The sequence below is a fragment of the Callorhinus ursinus genome, unplaced genomic scaffold (assembly GCF_003265705.2).
Source record: "Callorhinus ursinus isolate GAN/ISIS: 27379988/994484 unplaced genomic scaffold, GSC_fseal_2.0 scaffold12, whole genome shotgun sequence".
Lineage (NCBI taxonomy): Eukaryota > Metazoa > Chordata > Mammalia > Carnivora > Otariidae > Callorhinus > Callorhinus ursinus.
The window spans coordinates 61,619,418-61,645,952 of NW_027397074.1; the positions used below are offsets into that span (position 1 = coordinate 61,619,418).

Here is a 26,535-nt window from a genome sequence, read left to right on the forward strand (position 1 = left end):
TGAAGCAAATAGCTTAGGTATCAAACAAAGGATAAGATGTTAAATCAATAAGTTCTTATGATTTTTCCCCTTGAAATATCTGGAAAATTATCACATTGTTAACTTCATTTGAATTCAGTAGATTCTCCCTAAAAGTCATCGTTATACTAAACCATCTGCTAGAATAAAGTTCAACAATGAAGATACATACATGGATTATATTCATTCATTCTATAAGCATGTGGATATGATGTGGAAATATTGTTAGAATGAATCTAAATTTAATTATATTCGTTATGTAGGCAAGAAATATGGAATCCGAGCTAAATTAGTAAATAGATGAGAAATGAAGAACTGAAACAACAATTTGTTTCAATATGATAGCATTTTGCCATAGAATGGATAATGGCTCCCAAAGATGTCCATGCTCTAATCCCTGAAACATGTGAATATGTTTCTTTACCTGGCCAAAGAGACTTTGCAGATGTCATTAAGATTGCGGATATTAAATATCATGAATTTTCCAGGTAGTTCCAATTTAATCACATGACCTCTTAAAAGCCGGTAACTTTCTCTAGCTGGAAGAAGAGACACCACAGAAGAGAAAGTCTGAGAGATCTGAAGCCTGAGACGGACTGGACATGCTAGTTTGAAAATAGGGACAAGGTGACAAAGAATACAGGTAGCTTTAAGGAGCTGAGTGTGGCTCTTGGCTGATAGCAAGGAAAGAGGGACCTCAGTCCTACAACAAGGAACTAAATTCAGCTGATAACCTGGATGAGCTTGGAAATGGTTTCTTCTGAGAATATATCTCATGATTCCACCTAAGGCCCTCAATCAACTGACACCGTGAATTCAGTTCAGTGAGACCAGGAGCAGAGAAACCAGCAGCTTCCACCTGGACTTTGGACCTAGAATACTGAGATAATAAACTTATGTTGTTTTAATTCACTTACTTTGTGGTAATTTATTATGGAATCAATAGAAAACTAGTTCTCAATTCTCTTTCATCAGAAAGTGTCACTTCATTAACAGAACCATCAGGAGAAATAAAACTTAAAAAAATAAATAAATAAAATCTACTCCTATATAGTTGGGGTTTTTATACTCAAGCCTGACTCATTACCTTCATATTTATTTAAAATAGTTTCTAAAATTCTTATGTGATTGAAGTTAATGTAATATTTATGCAATCAGAGTTAATGTTAAGACATATAATGATTTTATCAGGTAAGCCATGAATATAAATTACAAATTATCATAATTATTTAAGATCATAATATTTGCATGGTGAAAATATTTTTTCAAAAGTGATGGTTGTTCTCATTAATTTAGTGAGTACACTTTCACAATGAATATATTAACAATAGTTCTTTGCAATGAATAAATAATAATAACCATATAAGAATAAAAATAATTAAAATATGGGTGGAAGAGTCCTTGTTTAAATAGTTTTGTCTGCTATTTATGCATAATATGAGTTAGCAGAGGATATGGTACTTAACAAATCTTATTTCAGTAATCCCAATTCTGAGAACTTATTTTAATGAAACTTCTAAGTATGAAAGAGTTATGCATAAGGATATTCATTACGGTGTCATTTATGGTAACAAAAATATTGAAGTGAACTAGGCAATAGGGAAATGCTTACCCAAGTTCTGGGATACAGACTCAACAAAATATAATGCACTTATAGAAAAGATAGTTGTGAGTATATAGTAACTCAAAACATTATGATTTTACTGAAAATATATAAAAATCCTGTTTATTAAGATTATAATTATTTTAAAATTTTAATATTTAAAAAGGAAGAGAATACATACAAATATTAATAGTTCTTTTGGATAATAGAATTACGGTGATAGCTCGTTTGTATTTTCAAACAATTTATGGTTATATGACTTCTACAATTTTATTGAGATGTATTAAAAGTAAATATCTGAATTATCGTGCCTATTTCTTAAACCCTTGAAGTCCAATTATATTCTAGTCTTTCTTCTCACCTAGTTCAGTAGCTTGATGGAGTCTAAAGTTGGACAGGAATAGGTGTTATGCTTATAGTAAAATAGAAAATCAAAACAAACAAACAAACAAAAGCCGCCTGAAAATGAGGAAGAAAACACTGACCCTTGAGATTTTGCTCGTAGAAATCACTAAGAGACCCATTCCCTGCAGTTAATTTTTACCAATCCTCATCCAAGCAACTTTAGTTCTCTTCTGGACTGTTGCCACAGTCACCTCCTCTTCCTCCAATCCATTTCTCACATCCCACTGTGGGCAGAATGATGGATTTCAGTAGGAGAACTGCCCGTGTCACCTTGCTTAAACCTTCTAATAGCTCTACTGAGCTCTGAGGTTAAAGGACAAAATTCTTAACTTGGCGAACAAGGCTGAGCATGACCTACATAATACTCCCCCACCCCTGGACTTCCCAGCTGCTTTTCAGGGTCCCCACATTCTCACTCTCTTTTCTTCAGCGGCATCGTCCTTCAGTCAGTGTCCCAAATATGGCATGCACTTGCTCTTGCTGTTCCCTGTGCACCACTCCCCCATCTGTGGTCTTAGTACCCAGTTATCTTCCATATATCAGCTCCAACACCTTCATTATAGGTTAGGATCTATTTGTGTTGAATATTCACTTACATAATGCTCATTCCTTTGGAGCACTCTTTATATCAGTCTAAATTATAATTTCATATTTGTGATTATTTTATTAACATAATAATTAACATATTGCAAGCCCTGGGAGGACAGGTCTGTCCTTGTTACCTTTGCTGGTGCTTGCAACAGTGACATATAATAGGTGTTTAATAAAAACTTTGTTAAATATTTTATTTATTTTCAAGAGAGGGAGAAAGAGAACGAGTAAGGGTAGTGGCAGAGGAGGAGGGAGAGGGAAAGAATCTCGAGCGGACTCGGCACTGAGCACAGAGCCCCAGGGCTCAATCTCAGGACCCTGAGACCATGACCTGAGCCAAAACCAAGAGTAGGTCACCCAACTGACTGAGCCACCTAGGCACCCCTAATAAATATTTTTGAATAAGTGAGTGAGGGAAGGAAAGTTATACTATGAATTAGCTCACACATAAAAACAAAAGATTCTTTAAACAAAAATCAAATTGCTAGTACAATATGGCAAATGAAGGTGCCACTAGACTTCAAGTATTAGAGTTTCATTGCTAAGGTTAGCATTATTGCATAAATGAGTCCATCAGACTACTTTAGTCTAATCCATTAAGTATTTGAATCAACAAATTGTTATTTCTACATGTTCTTTCAATAACCTTTTGATTCCAAGTTAGCTTTTGAAATGATTAGGTTTACAGGTAAGAAAATGTAATGGCTATAAAAATGTGAACACGTGGCTTGATTGTTACTTTTGCAGTTCATCATGTATGTTAGTTAGCATTCTGATTTTATATAAAGTTTTACATGTTAGTTGCTGTGAATATAGCCTTAAGAGGCTGTCACCTTTCAAAATGGTGACAAAATTAAGTTTGGGGGTTTTCTGGATTTAGCTATAACCCTGACCTGTGAAACATATACTGAACAAAGGTACCTTACAACTTCTTACTGAGGATGAAAACTAATCATTTCTAAACAGTGTGTAGTTATTTATAATGTACCTTTTAATTTGATATGCTGATATCATTGACTTCTACACAGGATCAGAGAAAAAGAACTCTGTCTGTGTAGAAGAATAGAAATATTCTTTTAATAAACATTTCCCGAATGAGATGAAAAGAGTTCTTGACCTTGAGAATGTTAGAGAAAAATAAAACATGAATCAGTGAAATAAAAGGAAAAGAAAACAGTGGAAAAAAAAAAAGCACCAACAAAGTTTGTGCTCAAGGATGCTCCTGAGAAAGAATAGAGACAAATAGATCGACCTGATGAAGAAGTGGGATAGTAACTAGATTATGTGACAAACATGAAGCTAAAGATATTTTATCATATTAGTCAAATGATCAGCTAAGCCAATGATACATTTGATTTTTTATTAACAATATGTTACTAGTAAATGAAGGAAAAGATTAGAATATGGAATTCAGAGCATCTTATAAAAAAGAGAAAGACAGAGAGGGTGAGTTTGGATGTGTATATTAGTAAAGGTCACCCTAGATGTTATTATAAACAGTCTCCAAATTTTTAGTGGATAAATATCATAGTTTATTTAGCTCTCATGTGTCAGGATGGGTGTCTTTCTTCCATGTAGTGATTCAAGAACCCTGGTTTTATCCAGCTTTTGGCTCTTCCATCCTCTTCTGCCTCTATGTAGCTAAGGAGTGAAGAGAAAATGGAGAAGGCATACCCACTTAATCAATAATCTGTACATATTCCATTGGTAAGAAATAGTCATAGGGCCAAGCTTGGATTCAAGGTAACCTGACTGGAAAACATAGTTTATAGATGACACTATAGAAAGAGGGTCATTATAGGACAGTAGTTTTCTACTGTTAAGCACTGTGAATATCATATTGATTCACATGAAAGCAAAACCTATTGTCTTGGCACCTTAACATGAGAATGCTGAAATGTAGTGAGAGGAAAATATATTCTAATTTAAAATAACTTAATCCTAAAATGTACAGTTTCTAGTTTCCACGAAGTATGGACCTGAACAGGTCTGCCCTTAGAGTTCAATATAAAAGGGCCAATTTAGAAAAATCACTTCTAGGGTTATATTACAAATGTTTCTTTTAATTTTGACTTGTAACTCTGAATTACAAATCAAAGGCATCGTTTCTAAATCAATCGAGCAAGCATCTTTTACATTTATTTTATAAGCATCATTAAATAATCTTACATTTGTACATTTTTATCCTTCTTAGACTTTGAAAAACTTTAATGCATTGTTTTTGATTAAATATTGAAAATATTGAAAGCTGGACACTGGGTGACATTTAGCAAAGGAATAGATAAAATTGAATTTTTTAAAGATTTTTTGTTTATTCAGTTAACACTTGGAGTTATTTATTTCCCAGCCCCTAAACTGAGCATAATAATATACACCTTACTTATCTCATAGTGTTGTTGCAAGATTCAAGTGAAGAAAAAGATGTGAAAGTTGTTAGGACATTAAAAATGCTTCAGGGGTGCCTGGCTGACTCAGTCAGTAGAGCATGTCACTCTTTTTTTTTTTTTTAAAGATTTTATTTATTTATTTGACAGAGAGACAAAGCAAGAGAGGAAACACAAGTAGGGGGAGTGTGAGAGGGAGAAGCAGGCTCCTTGCTGAGCAGGGAGCCTGATGCGGGGCTCGATCCCAGCACCCCGGGATCATGACCTGAGCTGAAGGCAGACGCTTAACAACTGCGCCACCCAGGTGCCCTGAGCATGTCACTCTTGATCTCAGGATTTTGAGTTTGAGCCCCACATTGGGCATAGAGTTTACTTTAAAAATGCTTTATAAATACAGTATCTATCTATCATCGATCTTTGTGTGTGCGTGTGTGTGTGTGGTTTGTATGTATAGATACATACATGCACAGGCGTAACCTAAATTACATGTAGTATAGTAATGGAACATAATAAAGAAGCATCTATTAGGTAAATTGGAAGAAAGGCCAATTTTTTTTTTTTTTTTAACGAGAGCCTTGACATCACTTGTTCTGTATCATCAGCTGTTTCGTTGCCTAAAGGCAAATATTGCACCCAGTGATCTCTCAGGGTGCCATCAACCTCCATTATTTTGTGCAAAAGTACAATTGAAATGATATGGAATTCTACTTCACACACAAAATTGCAACTCGCCCTTTCTAGTCTCAGCTTCCACTTTTTCAGCTTTGGTTCTGCACCTCCATTTATAGTGTTCCTTGCCATTCTTCCTAATCACTCTCTTGTATACCTACATTGGCCTTTCTTATCCTCAGCCTGTTGTTAGGAAGTGCAATTATTTTCTGCTGCGGTTCTCTATGTTAGCTTTCATTTGGACTTTCTAGTAAAGATCTTGTGTAAGCACTATTCAAAAATCTAAGTTAATCTACCCCAGTTGGACACAGGGTACAGCATTAGAACAGGATACACAAAGACTGACTTCTCAACCAAGGACTTACGGCGTGACTCTGAGTGAATCACTTAATATCATCAGGCTTTAGCTGAGGAAATTACATTAGGTACTCACTCCAAGATAGAGATATTGAAAGATCAGTGGGGTAATATATGCAAAGTGGTCTTTGGAAGGAAGCAGAGGGGTAAACAAGACTTCTTTGCATACTTTCCTTACTTTTAGAAACAGAACCATTCTAATGTGCTTTGTTATGATTGCCATGTAAGTTGTTCCTTTTCAAAAACTGCTACAAATCCTAGAAAAAGGGCTTGTTCAGCATGTTATAATAACAATCCTAGGAATCATCCCTAATAGACCAGAAAGGCTAAATGAAAGTCATGAATATTCAGATTCTTTATGTTTTAAATCTCCAATTTGATAGTTTTTTTTTTTTTAATAATGTTAGGCAAATCACAGTGTGACAAGTCTCAGGTTCTCTGTCTCCAAAATCTGGTAAATTTAGTGCTGGTTTCATGAATAATAAAGCCAGTCTCTGTAAAGTGCTCATCTTATGGAAATACTAAATAATGAAGGGAATTCTTGTTTTCTACCAATTTTCCATAATGCTTCTTGCCTTTGTGCCTTAGACATACCTGTCTTTTTTATTCTTATTTTGAATTCATAGTATTTTTCAGTAGGTTGTTCCTAAATTGTAGTAATCAGAGATAGAAAACCCAGAGCCTGTGTATGTGAAGGATACAGATGACGAGGACGAGGGTAGAAGCGTCTTCAATCCATCAGATTCTGTAGTATCAGGAAATGCCTTTAAAATGCAGGCTGTGTGCATAAATGGATTTAAAACATAAAGCCACATGCAAAACTGAGGGAAGCCAAATTGTCCCTACCGTAACCTGACAGGGCTTAGATTTATGGTGCTACCAACCATCAGATAAACCTGGAATATTTTCACGTGCTATATCAGACTGGACTATGAAAAAATAATTTATTGGCAGGGTCAATCCAAAGAGTGGAGAACAACTCCTCATTACCTCGGGGATGTCAAGAACCCTTGCAAATCTTGCAACAGATACACAGTTCAGAAGGTTTGCTGCTATCTGTTTCTCCCCTCTTCATCAGCTAAGTTGGTGGGATCAGAAACCTAATCATTTATGCTAATTTATTTCCCCTGCCTGCACAGCTGCACTTTTGTAAGTCTTGACACAGAAAGTGATTTAAGTATGTATGGATTTCACAGACCTGACTGTCTAATCAGGATACTATGGTATAAAGTGTAGCTTTAAAGTCTATTTGAACCTTTATTTTTGGCTCTTAAATCTTTTTTAAAGATACTAATTTATTGTATGCCTTCTAATTTCACAGGGTTATTTAAATGTTTGTAAGTAACCAAGCGGATTAGTAAATTATCCCTATATGTAAATTTGAGCTGTCTGGACCCCTGGGTATAAGGAGAATATAGGTCCAAACCCTAGCTCTCATTCAAAATCACCTCCACTGCCAGATCTTGAATAAAGATGTCCCTGATTCATCTGGGGAAAGAAATGGCTTGCTTAGAACTGCCATAGTTCTCCTATGAAACAACTAACTTCCCATTTCCTCCTGCAGTTACTGTGCACATGTCCAATCTCTTCCACTGGTCTATAACATTCTAAAAGTTCAGTGCTATGATTTATTCATCTCTGACTTAGAAACCAGAATGTTGCTTCCTACTGTATTATATAGGATAACAACCAAGTCTTTACTGCAGCTACTGAGGGGACGTAGTATTTATCTCACCTTTTTGTGTTGCTAATTACTTTTGTGACAATAAGCATAAACTGCTATTGTCCTAGGCAAACTGGGGTATATGGTTATTGTACTTACACAGACTCGTCATGATTTGACCATTACCTTACAGGCTCTCATACCCACACTAAGCTAAATTAGCCATGCTAAATTATTTGAAGTGTCCACAAGAGTGATGAGCTCATTCATGTCTAAACCTCTGTACAAGACTCAGCCAAAGGAGCAGTTCTCCATAATCCTTTATTCAACTCTCAGAGAACACATCAGCCCTACAGGACTGTGTGCAAGTTCTGATCCTTTTTTTTCCCTGAAAAAGTTTTTGACTTGCTGTAAGTACATAACTACTTATGAACTAATTATGGTGTTCAGTAAAAGAATATTTTAGAAAATTAACTTTAATCCAAACTGGACCCAAACATTACATTCGGTCTGAACATAGAACTAGAACATTAAATTATATGGCATCGGGACACCTATGTGGCTCAGTCGGTTAAGTGTCCAACTTTTGATTTTGGCTCAGGTCATGATCTCAGGGTCATGGGATTGAGCCCTGAGTTAGGCTCCATGCTCATTACAAAGTCTGCTTAGGATTCTCTCTGCCTCTCCCTCTGCCCCTCCCCGCCGTGCTCACTCTCTCGCTAAGATAAATAAATAAATCTTTTAAAAAAATTATATGGCATCAAATTTGACTTCAAATTTTCTATCTTAAAAGTAACCCATTCGGGGCACCTGGGTGGCTCAGTCGTTAAGCATCTGCCTTTGGCTCAGATCATGATCCTAGGGTCCTAGCATCAAGCCCCACATCGGGCTCCCTGCTCAGTGGGAAGTCTGCTTTTCCCTTTTCCACTCCCTCCTGCTTGTGTTCCCTCTCTCGCTGTGTCTCTCTCTGTCAAATAAATAAATAAAATCTTTAAAAAAGTGACCCATTCATGACCTTTATGCCCTGAACACCAATAATGTTTAATAATTTATTAAAAGATAAGCAATGTGGGGTGACTCAATTGGTGGAGCCTGTGACTCTTGATCTCAGGGTTGTGGGTTTGAGCCCCATACTGGGTGTAGAGATTGTTTAAAAATAAAATCTAAAATTAAATTAAATTAAATTAAATAAATAAATAGAAGATAAGCAATGAAATACTTGGAGAAGGTCACCACCTGTTGTATAAATGAGCCCATCACATTTCAGGTGTGGTAAACTGTATTGTGATGGTGCTGTTTCCACTATCCACGTTTAGGTACTCCCTTCAGTTACTGGAAGCTATGTTCTTTAACATGTCCACTCTAATCTAACTGTGCTTCCTGTCATGAAAAAAATTCTACATATGCCCTAAATAATGAAACAAATTTTGAGACTTTTCATAACAAATTAGTCTTATAGTTTTATAAAGTAAATAAATGTTTACAATACCTATGATTTTATTTGAGTGCGTAGTAGTCTGTGTATGTTTATATATCTTCACAAGGACAAGCAACTTAGGGTTTACAAGGATTTCTTTTTAAAGCTGACATGATTTTTACACAAAAATAATCATGAGCCAGAGCATACCAATTCAACATTTTGAAATATCTCAATAAGAAGTGGAAACATTGCTATTCTTGGCAAGCCAAAAAAGAATTGTTGGATCAAGAGAAGTGAAATATGAGAAGTATAGATGTTTCATGAGAAAATTTTTGAAAATCAATGCTTCCTGAATTACAAAACTGAGACTGAGCTAATGTCCTAAGAAGGCCAAGGTCAGAGAGAACTAATGAGATGTACTAAGAATAACAAGGTCTCAGGGGTTGAGAAATAGAAGTCGAATGTGACAGTAAAATAAAATGTGCAACTATTATGTTGCTTTTTTAAAGTTTTGCTTCAATTTCCTGCTAGCTTTTAAAATATAACCTAAAATGCTTTTCCTTTGGCATTTAGTTTTCAGGCAGTACTAAATATGAACATAACCTTCATTTATTTAGAAATGTAATTTCATTTTCCATAATTACCATCCTAACTGCTAGTACGGCAGGGCTTTGTTAATTCACACTAATGACAGGGAGACAATTGCTGAATTTTGCCAATTACTAAGTATGTGAACAAATACAATAAAAGTCACAGATATTTTATCTCAGGATGTACTTTATTCATTTATTTTGACAATTTTGGGTTAGCTCTTAATTATTCTGATAATGCTGGGACTAGTCGATATTCTAATGCATATTCTGTGAAACTTAAAATAATCACAAGAGATGCCTTTTTGCCACCAAATTGCTTGGGTTAGCTAGTTCAGAATACCAAATTATCCTAAGGGATATTTAATAAGGTTTACTTTCTTGGGAGTGTATTCAACATTTAGGAGAGCAAAGCTGTTGGATACTGTACCTGTATAGTGTGACTCAAAACCTGTATTTCTCTTTAAATACTTAATAATCTTCATTTATTCCTGATTCCCTTCTTTAGTCATTCTGAATTAATGAAGTATTATCATAATTTATCTTCATCTGTATTTTAGGCTAAATGGCTTCTATCTTATATTAGTTACTGTTATTATTATTGTCAGTTTTCGATAGGATAAATTCCCAGTCTGTGATGCCTATTAATTCTTTCCCCAAATGTTTACTTGCTATTCTGTACAAATTCAAGGTGTCGACCACTTGAGAAGAAACTTGAAAAATTATATCTGCAAACTATGACTTGGGGAAGAAGTTTTAAAGTTTGGAGCTCCAGAATGAAGACCGAGATTTTTAGGTTCTGAGCCTGAGTCATAAAATGTGCCAAGGCATGAGATTTACCCCCTCTGAGTATCTGGAATTTTAGTTTCTGAATACTTACATTGCTACTTTCTGGGAATGTTTTTATTTTATTTTAAGGCCCCAACTTGCATTCAGAATGCCACGACTGTATAGTCTTAAATCAGCATAACGGAAGCGAGTGTAAGTGAAATATAATCCAGACTTCCTGCTTACTATTCTGAGAGCACAATTAAAGTATCTAGCAGGAAATCCCAGTCTTTTCCCCAGGTGGCTACATACTTGGTGAATTCATGCCTTTGCAAGGGTTGAAAGGACTCTCAAATCTTTCTACACCCTTCATATAACTCTTCAACATTAACATTATACAATCTTTCACTTATGAATGCAAGCAAACACCATCTGCCTCTGTAATGCCATTTATTCATTCAGTAATCATTCGCAAAATTAATGAGTGAAAAAAGAAAACCTATCATAAATGCCCAGTTGACCCGTACTACCTCAGCAAAGCCAAACTGAGACTTCTTATATTTGTTTCTATGCACTCAATCTTGTCTAAATTCTCCTTTAGAAATATATTCAGGGGCCCCTGGGTGACTCAGTTGGTTGGGCAACTGCCTTCGGCTCAAGTCATGATCCCAGAGTCCCGGAATCGACTCCCGCATCGGGCTCCCTGCTCGGTGGGAAACCTGCTTCTCCCTCTGACCCTCCCCCCTCTCATGTGCTCTGTCTCTCTCTCTCTCTCTCTCTCTCTCTCTCTCTCTCTCAAATAAATAAATAAATAAATAAAATCTTTAAAAAAAAGTTTAAAAAAAAGAAATATATTCAATTTCCCCATATTAATAACCTCATGTACCTAATTGTTTTTTTTTAAATTCAATTAGCCAACATATAGTACATCATTAGTTTCAGATGTAGTGTTCAACAGTTCATCAGTTGGGTATACCACCCAGTGCTCATCACATCACGTGCCCTCCTCAATGCCCTAATTGTTTACTGTGTATTTCTAACACTTACAGTCTGGCCAAGCATGTTTTTCTTCTCCTTTAACAAATGATAATCTCCCTCCATAATCCCTGGGATTTCCCTCAGTCTCTAAAATCTTCACCACAGTAGAATGGAAGTCACTGCCTTTTATCTTGATGCAAAGCCTTCTCACTAGGTCACACTCCTTACCATGCTGACAAATGAGAGTGTTCTATACATTCTCTTTTATGAATTTTTATGTACAATTCACCAGACATTACTTTTTGATTCTGATTCAATTCAGAATTTAACTAATCGATACTGATTGCACATTTCAGATAGATGGCAGAGTGTAGAAGAAGGAGAAATGGATCTTAAATCAAAAGGTTTGGGATGAATCCCAAGTATGAAATTTATGTAGCTTTGGGGGGAAATAATTCCATTAAACTCTCCTGAGGTTGTCTCCTCATATAGAAAAGGAAGATTGTACTTGAAGGTAAAAACGTAAAGATGTAAGCTTTACCTACAATAAACTTCTTAAGGAAGTTTCTTATTACCTTCTTTTGTTCTGGTTGTACCTAACAGAAAACTTCAAATATAGTGCTCAGTACCCCATGTACCCCCAAAGAAAACAGATTGAATTAGTTTCAGAAACCTGACAAATGGAACCTGATATTTTGTTGATTTGTTCTTCTTTTAATGTATCAAGCATCCAATAATCCAACAAAATAACTGAACAATGAAACTTATTGGGAGGAATTAATTTAAATCTTAAGTATCAAGTTTTGGTAATTACCCATTATATAAAATATTTATTTAAATTTGTAATTGTTCTAATACCGAATTTTTTAAATGTCAAAATATTCATGCTGGACATACTTGTTTTCAATACAGAGAACTCTGATGTTTTTCAATCTTTCAATTTTTATTGACATTTCATTCATTATCAGGACAATAAGCTGAACCCCCAAATAAGCATCTAGAATCAATTTTGAGAAGGTAGTATGTCTTTCCTATACCTGAGAGTATGTGAAATATTTGACTTTGATTCAGTGATAACAACAATGGATCGTTTTAACTTTTGTAACCAATAGAGCTCTTGATAATATAATGAAGTACATCAGATTCACTGAGTAATTATGGTGGCACTTTATCAAAACTGTACAATGTGCTGGCTGAGGAGTCACATCAATATATTTACCCTAATGTATATTGTTGCACAGTATATAATAAATTCTCTATTTTATGGTCTTCTGGGAACTGAGGGAAATGATTCAATTAGCAAGAACACATGAACTGAGGGAAATTAAATCAACTTTAATAAAAACATCTATAAAACATGTTGCAAGCAAAGTATAGTGGTGATTAGGGACCTCGTTCCTGGAAATCAATAAAACATTTGAAGGGTCATACTTTTTATAACTTCTTGCATGTTAGTTGGACTCAGCTCAAGGGCATCCCTAAAACTGCCCAAACACCTGAAGACTCCTGACTTTAGGGACACCACATCGCTAATGAGTTTGCCAGGGATGCACATTAGCCCTATATATTAAATTGGGCCTGAAAAAGCTTCACAGCAGGGCCCCTGGGTGGCTCAGTTGGTTGAGCATCTGCCTTCAACTCAGGTCATGATCGCAGGGCCCTGGGATGGAGCCCCGCATTGGGGCTCCCTGCTCAACGGGGAGCCTGCTTCTCCTTCTGTCCCTCCCCCTGCTCCTTCTTTCTCTCTCTCTCTCTCAAATAAATAAATAAAAAAATTTTAAAAGAAAGCTCCACAGCAAGTGATGTGTGAGTTTAACATATCATTGGTAGGAAATGCATGCAGAAAGGTCGAACTTAGGAAACTTTTTGTTTTCCCGAAATACTTAAGGTGAAATATTTAAGGTTTCCCTGGCTAGAAACGGTTTTCATCCATTTCACATACCCAGATCCTGCTTTTCATTCATGATTGTGGGAGTATGAATGGTTTCTATTGCTTCTTTATACAATTATATATTTTTTCAACTTTTCTAAAATAGCTATATGTTTTTAATTGCCATTACAAAATAAATAAATTCATGCACATTTTAAACAAAGCAAAAATACAAGTATAATGTTTTCATTGCTCCCACCCTCCCCTGACCTCCTTTTTCAATTCTACCCTCTTGGATAATTGCTATTTATGGTTTATTATGTATTCTTCTAGAAATATGTCTGTTGACTTATGTGGAAAGAGAATGTATATGCATTTTATTTCACCACATATGTATTCTCCATATCTGGAATTATATTATACGTATTATTCTGATGGGTTTTTTTTTACTTAATAATATATGCACCACATTTTTAGAAAAGTTCTATTTTATTGCTTAGAATGAATATACTGTAATGTAATTTAACCACTGTTTTTCGTGAATGGTTTGGTTGTTTTTTCTAATCCCAAGATTATACATAATTTATCTATAATTCCCTAGCATAAACTTTTTAAGTTTACATTTTTTAACAATCAGACCTTTTTTTGGTATGTAATGAGATTGCCTTGGCATTAGCCTACTTCAGTATTCCAAAATATTTAGTTAATAATTCAGAAAAAAAAGTGGTCTTTTCACTTTTTTTTTTCCTGCCAACTGCCTCGGCCCCTTCCTCCAGGCTATGAACTTCAATATTTTTTTAGAGGTTTTATTTACTTATCTGAGAGAGAGAGAGCACAAGAGACAGCATGGGCGGGATGGTGGGGGTGGGGCAGAGGGAGAGGTAGAAGTAGACACTGAGCAGGGAGCCTGATCCTGGCTTCATCCCAAAACCCTGAGATTAGGACTTGAGCCAAAGGCAGACATGTAACTGACTGAGCTGCCCGGGCACCCCTGAACTTCAATACTGAGGTTTCTTCAAGGTAACTCAAAATGTTGAAAGTCTTGATTTTCCTCTGTGTGGATCTGCAGGTTTCTTAACGCTGATGGACTGGGTAGCCAATTTGTTGCCAATGGTATGATGTCTTCAAGAAACGCCTCACAGGCTCCCTTGTTGAAGGTACATCCTCCCCACCCTATCAGAAATTGGGAAGAAATTGGCCAACACAACAGAAATAAACCCTAGCAGCTCTTCCAAAGATTTACTTTTATATTTCTTCCACCACTTCAGAGCTTTTGAAGGGAAAGATATTCAATCAGCCATCTTGAACCAATAGCTTATATTACCTTTATAGCCAATACAGGCTATAAAATTTTAAAAGGTTCTATGCACCTTTCAAGACCCAGCTTAGGGAACTAACTACCTGCCCCTAAAGAACTTTTTTTTTTTTTTTTTTAATCTTCCTCCTGGTCAAATTTACTTCTTTCTTTGTGTTCCCATAGTTCTTTGCTTAAAGTTCTACCACAGCATTTATTGTACTCTGCGTTGTTTATAATTGTATGTATATGTGTCTCTTTTCCACACTGGACCCTTGGTTAATTAAAGATCAGGACAATGACTAATCCATCTTTATATGGAAATCTATGCTCAGAGGAATATAAGGAAATATGTATTAAATGAATAAATGGATGAATGTATGCATATCTGTGAAATAGAGTAAGTACTGTACACTACGGAGCAGACAGGTTGTAGAGCAGAGATATTTATCTGTCTGTTTTGATCACAAAAAGTCGCTGTGACCTAATTGTAGAAAGTGATAAAATAAATACATTTTTTAAATGTAGCTGTGATTTTTGTTATTGTGCTATGCAGTAGTGTATTACAACAATTCAGATATACTTACTTTTTTCTCTGTGATTTTATTACTTTTCTGCTACAAAGACTTTGTTCCGATACTTTCAGACCCTCAGGGAAGGAAGAATGATTTTCACAGTAGTTTATACAAACACTGCTTTTTAAATTGGATCAGGAAAACTTCTTTAAAAATGACAGCAGTCATAGAATTTAGACTCTCGATTGCAATATAAAATTAAATTTTCAGTTCTTCCTAGCTGTGGGGAATGATTTAGAGGTTAGATCGCAAAGGAGAACTTGTTACATGTTACATTGAAAGTGATAAATTATTAAAAAAAACCAAAACAACAAATTGATGACATTTTAGAAGGTCACTTAGGAGTGAGCTATTCTAGTTTAGAGTTCTTGAATCAATGTAATTAAGTATTTGGACAAAATATTAATTCATGGTCATGTAAGGTATTATATGTCATTTAAAAGTAAACTAAAGTAAGACTAAATGAAGACAAGAGTAAATATTTTCTATATTTTTGAACTCTCTCCATCTTAATATACTCAGACTGAGCAGCACCTTCCAGAACATGGGACAGAAATTGGCTAATGTATAGAGATAACCCAAGTAAATGAAACACAAGGGTGACACAAACTTCCCTGCAACAATTACACTCTTTACAGCCAAGGCTACCATATCACAAAAATTTTCAAATCCATACTGAGGTTAGCTCCTTCCTACTCATGCATAATGATAACCCTTGTTCCAATTTGACCACTGTTCTCAGCTTCACTGTCTCCTAACTTCAATGCATTGACCAGCGGGGCACACTAGAGAATAAAGCTATAGCATTCGGGGGACCTCCAAATTAACAAACCTGTTTATAAACCTCTGTAACTAATTAATTCCTACAATTTTTTCCACTAGCAACTAATACAGGATTCAATACAGAAAAGGTAGGTATTATGAGTTGATGTCTCCTCAAAACAATAGTTGGAAAATTTTTCTGCTTTATATTTTTCCTCCTTGGCTGTTGGTAGCTTTCACTACTAAGGAAGTCTTGTGAAGGTACTATATAGCAAATGTGTGTGGTGAATGCTTATCTGGGAGAACATGGACCCATTCAACTGCCAGTTGTATTAAGGTTTGGCATTAGACAGTGTCTTAAGTTTGAGTTTAAGTGAGAAAGATACTCTCCTAGTGGCTTTTTTGGCAATGAAACTAAGTATCTGAATTATTAGAATGTAAAAGATGCCAGGATTTCAGATATACTTGGGCCATTTCACCTTCACTCTCTTCCCTTCTAGAAAGCTTTTCATGGCAGCCCTCCAGCCGCTTTTCTTCCAGTTGAATTTGAAATGCTCCATTACCTTGGCTAAATTTCAACTATGTCAGTAAAATCCCAAAGAGCAAATCAAGCTAGTAGCAAAAGTGCCTTTTCTAAATAAATAGACTGCTAACCTCCAATATGAGAAGAGACACCCTACCACCAGGATTATTGCATAGTCAGTTTTAATGAATGCAGTCATTTTCTTGTGCAGAGGCGTTCAATTGTTTAACTCAAGTTGGAACACAGTTTAAATGACCTGCCTGTCTCTTTGGACCAAACACAGTTCGCCGTAGCACACTCCATATGCTTCCAGTATGACCAACACTACTATATTTGCCACTGAACTGCTGGAGACTAGCCTCAAAAAGGAGGCTATCTCTTTCCCCTAAGAAGTGATCAGTACTAAATCCACTGTATCATACCATCCTTGATTTCTTTGGTTTCTATTAGAAACCCATTCCTTTCTCTTTTGAAGCAGATGATTCCAAGCATGTGGTTGCTGATGGTTACATATACTCCCCTGCTTTGTAGTAGCTAGGTAACATTATTTTCACTTCCAAAGACAGCTCATTGAAAAGTTAATATCTGTTCTGCTCTTTCAACATGCTTGGTGAGTCCATGAAGGTCTTCCATCTAACACTCAGATGTGTAGTCATCTCTTCTAACTAGTTTCTCTTACATCCCACCTTCTGTACCCGTTTCCAGGGCTCCCCAGACCTGGTCAATACCAATCATCATAGGCAACATCTCTGTAATCCCAATTTCAATTATTGCACTGTCTGATCACCACCCATTTACCCCTCTACCTCACTTCTCCTAGACCAATTTCAAATATTATTTAATTCCTCAGGTACCTGCAATTCATTGATGCTACCAATTTTCTTACTATCCCTCACCCCATTTGGCCTTAGTCACTGCCCCTTTACATAACTTAGATTACATAATTCATCATCATAATTATTACTCCTTTGCATACTTCTTCGTGTTCTTCGCATTTTTTTTTTTGTCATATCAAATCCACTTGTCAGACCCCAGCTTTGGTTAAAAATCTAGCTCTCCTACTACCAGCCGTCCTGTGACCCTGAACATAGCTGGAGAAAACTAACAGTTGTACTAATTGATGTTAAACTGATGGCCAGATTTCTGACTCAGTATTGCCCAGAAATCCTACCGTATTTCTGTGGTCAATTCATGCTCCCATATTGTGAAGTAACTATTGGATACCTTCTCTTCTCCTCAAACCTCAGGTGTCTCCCCCATCCTACCTCTCTCAGCTGATTACCTTGATTTTTATATCCCTTTAAAAAAGGCATTCCGATGATAACTTTCTAATTCTTTCACCACCAAATCTACCAGCCTGACTTTATCTTTACCCATATACTTCTCTTTTCTCCTGTTTCAATGGAAGAACTCTGTGGAAGCTGTTGAATTCCAGCACTTTAAATGGCATCTCACCTCTTCTCATGTACTCAGAGTCCTCGCTCTTGTAATTAATTTTCTCTTTCTTCTGTACTGATTGATCATTCCCATGAGCATATACACTTTCTGTAATACCCCCACCTTAGTAAAAAAAAAAAAAAAAAACGAAAAACCTCTTGATCAAATATCCCTCTCCAGCTGTCACCCTTTATAGAAAAACTTCTCAAAAGAGTGTTTCTATTACCTTCTTCCTTGATATTTTTTACAATCAGGCTTTCTCCCTGGAGATTCTCTTTTCTGAATCACCAGTAGACATCAAGACTGCTTACTCTAGTGGCCAATCCTCAGGCCCCATTGTATTTGGTAGTTCCTTTTGACATAGTTAATTACCACCTCCTTTACAGAAGACTTTTTATACGTGTCTTCCATGCCACAACATATTTCTGGTTCTCATTCTATTTGAATAGCTACTCTTTTAGTCTCATTTCTTGGTTCTTTTTTCCCATTCCAAGAAATGTTGGAGTTTGCAGCTACCTGACCTTGGGCCTCATCTCTCTTTAATCTACACTTACTCTCTAGGTGATCTTATCCAGTCTTCCGGCTTTAAATATTACATAAATGCTCAGGCCTCAAGCTTCAAATTCTCCTCTGTGTTCTGCTCTGCTGTCCAATAGGCATATCAAACAGAACTCTTGATGTATGAGATGTGGGGATTAAGTCATAATTTTAAATTTTATTTTTTAAAACCTGAAACAAATCAAGGAAAATGGTGATTCTTGTTAAATCTATGCAGTGATTGCACCAATACCAATTATATTCTGAAATTTTCTCTGTGGTTTGAATGCATCATTGTTATTTCTTTTAAATTAAAATTAAATCTATGGCAGTGTTCTTTAAAAATATCAAACATCAATACCTGTGAACATGTGACAAGGCTACAGAGAAATCAACAAATAATCTCAAATCTAAGTAAGATTTCAAGTATAGACAGTAAATCTCAAAATCACTTAAACCTAAGCTAAACAGTTATTTTTTTAAAGATTTATTTATTTATTTGAGAGAAAGAGAGAGCACAAGTGGAGGAAAGGACAGAGGAAGAGAAACTCAAGCAGACTCCCTGCTAAGCACAGAGCCTGGGCTCCCATGACCCATGAGATCATGACCTGAGCTGAAATTACTAGTGGGACACAACCACTGAGCCACCCAGGTGCCCATAAATAGTTATTTTTAATATCCTAAAAAAAAATCAATGATGTAGTATTTAAATTGTTATATCCTGATTTTAAAATCCTGTATTTTAATTTAATTTGTATTGTATTTATAAATTTTTATTTTTTATTTAAATTCAATTAATTAACATATAATGTATTATTGGTTTCAGAGGTAGAGGTAGGTGATTAGTCAGTCTTGTATAATATCCAGTGCTCATTATATCACATGCCCTCCTTAATATCCATCACCCAGTTACCCCATCCCCCTATTGCACCCCACCCCCATATTTTAATTTAAAAAAAGATATTAACAGAGTTAATTGTGACATACACAATTTGAGAAAATCAGGATTAAGTACTAACCGCAGAAAATGAAAGTATCCCCAGGTGAAATAAAAAAATCGTATGTTCGTCTCAGATCATTGCAAAAACAAAAGATAAGCAAAAAAACACTAAAATTTAATGGAAGAATGATACCGAAAAGCAGTAGAATAGGAAAAACATGATGAAAAAGTAAGATGGACTATATCAGTTACGAAATAAACAAATGGAATAAAATATCCAATTTTAAAAATACATGCCTTTTACAGGAGTCATATTTAAGACAAAATAACTTTAATTATGAAAAGTCATGATAGAGGAAAATTCCCACAGGCATTATAAAATGAAGACATAGGAAAGCTACTATATAATCATACTATTGTAATGTCTTAAGAAGAATACATGCATTTGTAAACATACACAGTACACACACTCTCCTGGGAGGATATAAAGTAAATGTTTTTAGTACTCTGGTGGAAAGCTGACAAGTGATTTTACTCTCTTCTCTTCTTTATATTTTAGTCAGTAAGTATTCTTGATTTTAATATCAGCAAAAGTTAATGTCAATATATTATTTAAAGAAATCACCACTCATCTTTAAAACCTTTAGTCTCAACCCATTTACAACTTATTTCCCCTTGATTTCAAGGATTTCTGAAGTCTGCTTCACTTACCAACTTTTCAATCATGTTTCTGTCCTGTCTGTTATTTGGAAACTATTCCAACCAAAGAGGTCTACCTTATGATATTAAGCACTGTGCATATTCTTACCTTCAGCCAAAGTCTTCATGGTCCAGCTCACATTTTATTTCCTCCAGGAGGTCTTTGAAATCATCCTACCTTTTGGAAATTGTTCTCTCCATAGATTCTCATAGCATTCTCTGTATTGTTCATCTCACACTTGACAAAATATTTCTGGCATAGTTTTTAATTTCGGTAATTATGTTCCCTAAGTACAAGAGATAGGATTTTAAAAATAGGGAAATACCCTACATCTAACTCAGATCTCTACCTACAAAGGTCCTTAACAAATTTTGGTATTGCTCTTAGGAATGATGACATGCGTGTTAACTAACATAAATCCATGACTAATATTTGAAAATAATTTCTATTAAATTAAGTCATATATATGTTTAGTCTCAGATAAATGGGAAATATGTTGGTTTTATGGAAATTAGTATAGGTCATACTAATTGGATAATGGGATCTAAAACATCCCACTCTTACTTCAACTTGCCAAGATCTGTCCATGGTTCCTTTCATCTTGACATACAAATGTTTCCACAGATCTCTCTCTGGAGTCTTTTAGCCACAGTAAGTAAAGGGAATTAATACTTTGCATACCAATTACATAAGATGACCCTGGTTAAATAATAATTGGTACAGAGTAAGTAATGAAAGTGACCAGGTTAAAGAAGCATTGACAGTTATCCCAGTAATAAAAGTGGAATGGTAAGGCCAAGAAAAATTTTCTAACTCCCTGGTGTAGTATATTATCCATCACTCAAGGATTTTGGAAAAAAAAAATCTTTGTTTTGTTTTGCAACATCTCATGACAGTCTGGGAAATGGATATTAGAAATGTCTTTTGTGGGGCACCTGGGGGCTCAGTCATTAAGCATCTGCCTTCGGCTCAGGTCATGGTCCCAGGGTCCTGGGATCAAGCCCCACATCGGGCTCCTTGCTCAGCAGGAGCCTGCTTCTCCCGCTCCTCCCAGCTTGTGCTCTTTCTCACTATCTCTGTCACTCTCTGTCTCTCTCAAATAAATAAAATCTTAAAAAAAAAAAGAAATGTCTTTTGTATGACTCTCATATACAGAAGATAACCAAATTATTTATGTAGCTACTCTCCATAAAAGAAGGTGAAATGTAACTCCCACTCCTTGAGTGTAGCTGTGTTTGGTGATATGTTACCTAGGAGTAGAGTGTGGAAGGAGCAGGAGCGGGGAATAACTTTACATTTGAGGAGAACTGGAAAACACTCCCTCAGCCATGTGATCATCAGTATAAGTCTTACTGGTAGCACGGTGCCATTGGATGATGAGGTAAGAATGGCGCTTTACCTCTGCGGTCTTACCCCCAAACCCCTAACTTCAGTCTAACCACAAGAAAAACAACAGAAGGGACACTCTCCAAAATACTCAGTTAATATTCCTCAAAACTGTCAAGGTCATCCAAACAAGGAAAATCTGAGAATCTGCTCCTGCCTAGAGAACCCAAAGGATACATGATGATTAAATGTGTGGTGGTGTCCTGGACCATAAAGTAGACATTAGGGGAAAACTAATTAGATTTGAACAAAGTGTGGACTTTCATTAATAGCAATGTACCAATGTTGGTTTCTTAAATGTGACAATGTATTATAGCAATGTAGTGTGTTAACAATAGTGGACACTGAATATGGGGTATATAGGACCTCTCTGTACTATCTTTGCAACTTTTCTATAAATCTAAATCTATCTTAAATCAAAATCTAAGGGTTATTTAAATTTAAAAATGTCTCTTGTACCGTCCACTACAAGATAATATTTAATGTTTCTAGAAAATACTCCACATAGGACATCAAATAGGGTGGAAAAGAAATAATTTTTGATCTTTGATATGTAATATTCTTTAAATGAAAAGTGTGCTGGTTGAAGAAGAATGTATTCTAGAAAATCATTCTATCACTCCAGCAAGATTGTGTTTTATGTATAGTCTTTGGTTTTAAAGAGTTGTAAGTGCTACAAATACAGTTGAAATACATGTCTCCACAAATAAGAGGGAAAGTGGTTGAATCCCAATAAAACCTTACTATTATAGTAATCTTATGGAGAATTATAGGCTATTCCATGTCCTTTGGATGTCTTCATTCTGCTGTAGCTGAAGTATGACTTACTTCTGTTATTATTCTCTTTCACAAATAATATATACACATTCTGTGTGTTTTTCTCATCTGACATACAAAGTTCAACAATGCAAGTTTACTTCTGCTGATTTGTACACTTTTAGTCAAAGCTGGTTTAATATCATTTTCCTCTCTACTGTTACATACAGTTTCTTGTTTCTTCAGGGAAAAAAAACTATCTTACAGACTTTAATGAGTGTTTTGTGCAACATTTAGATAAGGACATGTCCTTTGTTGCTAGGAAAGCTTATTTCGGAGGTGGAAGGTAATGTAGAGTTCACTTGCTACAAAAATCTTTATTCTTCAAAGGAAGAAACTGAGGTAGAGAGGGTTAAATCATTTTCTTAAGAGCACACACTTAATTGCGAAGCAGGTCCTGGAAACCTGACTCCTACTATTCTAACACAGTTCTCACAAAGTAGTAGTATTTACAACAGTTATTTTCCCAATGTTTTGTATTTTAATAAAATTATTTGAAATTCTAGTTCTCATAATTTCCAACAGAATATTTGGTGTTAATGTTTTGACAAGTGGAGCAACCATTTTAAAATTGTACTGTGTCATTTATGGATGATGATAGGACATAAATGAATGTTCTATCTGCAGCAGGATAAAGAGATCCAGCTGGAGGACAGTCCATGATCCCCAGAAGACCTTTCAGCATGGTCTGTAGTGCTGAATTACTTACGTGTATATGTGCGCGTATGGGAAGGGGGCACAGATGAAAGATAATTGAAAAGAAAATACAGTCTACTAATTCTTGTCTTTTATTCATTTTTGTCCTAGAAATCTCCAGGTAGTGTGGCCACTAGTTAAGATAGTCATCCATTTGAATTATTTTTTAAATAGACAATAATTACAAATGATATACTAGTATTTATAGATTAATATGCACTAATAGGTTAAGATAATATATTAAATATATATATTATGGGTAGATAAATCCATACATAATATATCTTATAGGCAAGAACAAAAGGGGAGATTATTACCAAAAAGTCAAATAAATAGATCATCAACTGATAGATATTACAGATAGATACACATATATCTTTATCTGTATTCTTCCTCAGAAGCACTTAAATCCGAGCATGACTGTCTGTTTCTGTTAATTTGCATATTTGCCTTAGGAGTTCAGGGATAGTTATGGCAACTATCTGGATTTGGTTGCCAAAAGCCCCAAACTCATAACCAAAGTCACTGAAGAGGAAGCTCTGAAGAGAGCTTTGGGACTTGCGATCAGTTTGCTGATTCCTTAGTGTCTGCAATGCATTTGATAGAAAAGCAGGGTGCTCACTCTGAGCTTGCTAAGCAACAGAGAGCACAGGGCAGCAGAACCATGGAAGGAAGATTGGAACATGAGGCTCTTAGAGATGCTGATTGGCATCCCCCATGTAATTCCTGAGGATATGACTCAAGCATCACGCAGAATGCAGCCTGCTGATGAAGACACAGAAACAAGCTTTGGCCTGTTCAGTCTTAACCTGAGATAATAATCGAGAGCAGCTCGACATCCCTTTAACTCTGAAGTCTTCAAGTCACAACTCCAATGATATGTAGCACTACATAGATGAAAATAAGGAGAGGTGGGCCCTTGCTTCTTTCTTGAAGAAAATTTTCATCTAAAGAAGGGCAAGCCTTTACCATGGTGAACCCTGTAAGATGAGAATTAGAAAAGGCATTAGCTAGGACAGCAAATGAAATGAGATGTACTTGTAAAATGTTTTAGCAGTAGGTAGTAGGTATTATATAACAAGGAAAATGCTATTTAAGTTTACCTTATGATACAAAATTGTCAGTCACTTTAAGGCTATTTGTATAAATTTTTGTAGAAATTGTAATATGAGTATACAGACCTTGATACATCTATAAGTTTATGATGTATTTTTCATATAGGCTTAGTTTCATGTCCTAATATAGTTTCTTAAATATTCTCCAGCCGGTTTGAGAAGACCCATATATAGCATTGTCATACCTTATTGATAACACTAGTTTTGACTGTGTTTTTAAAACATGTCAAAATTTAAGAGTGACATTACAGTTTTTCTTAATTAGTCTCAGACATTTGAATGATGCCGAAGACTTAGATAAATATTCATACACAGAGTAATGCTTAAATTTCACACACTTCTTAAGCAGGTCAACTACAAAAGAGGTTGTACCCAATAAAGCTGCCTTCTCAGAGGATGATTATTACCTACACAGACAACTCTCAACTACTGTAGTAAAGTCAATCAAAATATGATCAAATTCATCAAAATAACATGTTGACTTTCTTGACCAATTTTCCTGAATGGGATTGATTCTGCTTCACTGGAAAAGAAATGATAACAGCTTTCACTGATGAATGGCTGAATGAGTTAGTTTCTGTCCACATAACTCAAAAATATTTTGCAAGAGCAAAGTGGTTAATTTACTAACTTGATAGTTTCAAATTGATCTATTCCTTTGTAACCTCTCTTCAATTTATTGAAAATTATTTTTTTATTAAAAGTAATTTGGGATGGCAGAACTTCGAACAATATTATTCATTCACCTTCTGTCTACCCTGGCCTGTGCTCTATTTCAGTTTTCCCCCAATACTTTTTTAAATGTAGTGAAAAAAATTACTAGAAAAATCAACAAAAACATATAGAATACTACCTATTATTAGATTCAAAAATCATAAACGTATTCATTAAATTGCTATTAAATTTTTTTTAAGATTTTATTTATTTATTTGACAGAGACAGAGATAGCGAGAGCAGGAACACAAGCAGGGGGAGTGGGAGAGGGAGAAGCGGGCTTCCCGCCGAGCAGGGAGCCCGATGTGGGACTCAATCCCTGACCCTGGGATCGTGACTTGAGCCGAAGGCAGATGCTTAACGACTGAGCCACCTAGGTGCTCCTGCTATTAAATTTTTAAACCTGTACTCTCTATTTCTGTCCTTTTCTCAACCTAAATGGGAGGCAAGGAGTGAACCCTAGTTCCTTGGATTACCACTGTTATAGAAGAGATCCACTGTTCCCAAATCTGGCTGATCAGCAGAATCACCACTCGTGAAGCTTTCTAAGATCCCCAGATGGAGGATATGGGAATAGTTTCCCTTAGAGACTTAGGGTGGGGAGTGCATCATCTACCCACACTAAATATAGCCGTGTTAGTACCCCTTAAAATGTAGAAAGACCACAGAGCTTCCAAGTCCAAATTCCAGAATCCTCAGTCTGAAAAAGGATTTTCTGTGCTCATGAATGAGGTTTGCACCATCTCAGCATATAAGTCCTTCCATTTGGCAGCAACCAAGACAGGTCATAGTCGCTTACTTTCCAGCTGTCTTTGGCCACAAGCCTGGAAGCACCAGATGATCTGAGAGCAGGGGGAGGGTCTTGGCCTTAGTGGTTTGTATAAACATGGTGTCATCATTCTTCTGGTCAGGAAGAAAGAGAAATGGACCATATTATATCATTAATCATCAGAATTGTACATACATGTGTATATTTGATAATAAATTCACATGCATCCAGAGTAATTCATTAGAAAGTATTTAATAACCAATATCATATTGGGTCTTTTTTCCAGCATCTTTCCTTATGATGTTTGCCTTGAACACATACCACTTTACAATCATTTATTTATTTAATGTGATGTTTCTTTGATCTATTTTATTAAATACTTTTTAATGCCTTAGTATCAGGAACATGAGTCACTTATTTGCTTACTACAACTTGTTGAATTAATGGAGCTAGAAATAGATCCTGAAATTTCAAATCCTCAAGACTCAGCTCTCCAGTTTGAAAGGCAATAAATAAATGAAAGACAGTGTCAATCTCAATTGTCAAACAATATCAGTATATTGGATTAGATTCAAATTCATTGCAGTAAGCACTTACCATACACTGGGGAATTTTATTTCATTTTTAAGTGCCAACCCCTTTTAAGTGTTTTAAAATCAGTTTTATAACTGGCTTTGGGAGAAACAGTCACAACACTTGACTGTTTACTTGGCTCATTATCATGTTGTATTATTAGGATAAAGAAGTTTTAAAAGAAATTGACTTACGTTATTCCTTCCCAAATAGCACAGGATTTCTAATGTATTGATTCTGCATAACTGTGAGGAAAATAATAAAATTACCCTGATAAGTGGCCCAGCTTCCAGCACAGCAGCAGCATTTAGTGAATCAGACCTAATGCTAACCTTGTTCTCATTGAAATGCCCAAACCATTCCTCCATTCCTCCATGTTCTA

General features: G+C 35.6%; 1 protein-coding gene across 1 annotated transcript in view; it reads left to right on the plus strand.

The window, feature by feature from the left end:
• KCND2 (potassium voltage-gated channel subfamily D member 2) overlaps positions 1-26,535 on the plus strand; it is a 489,380-nt gene that overhangs the window by 259,667 nt on the left and 203,178 nt on the right. The window lies entirely within an intron of this gene.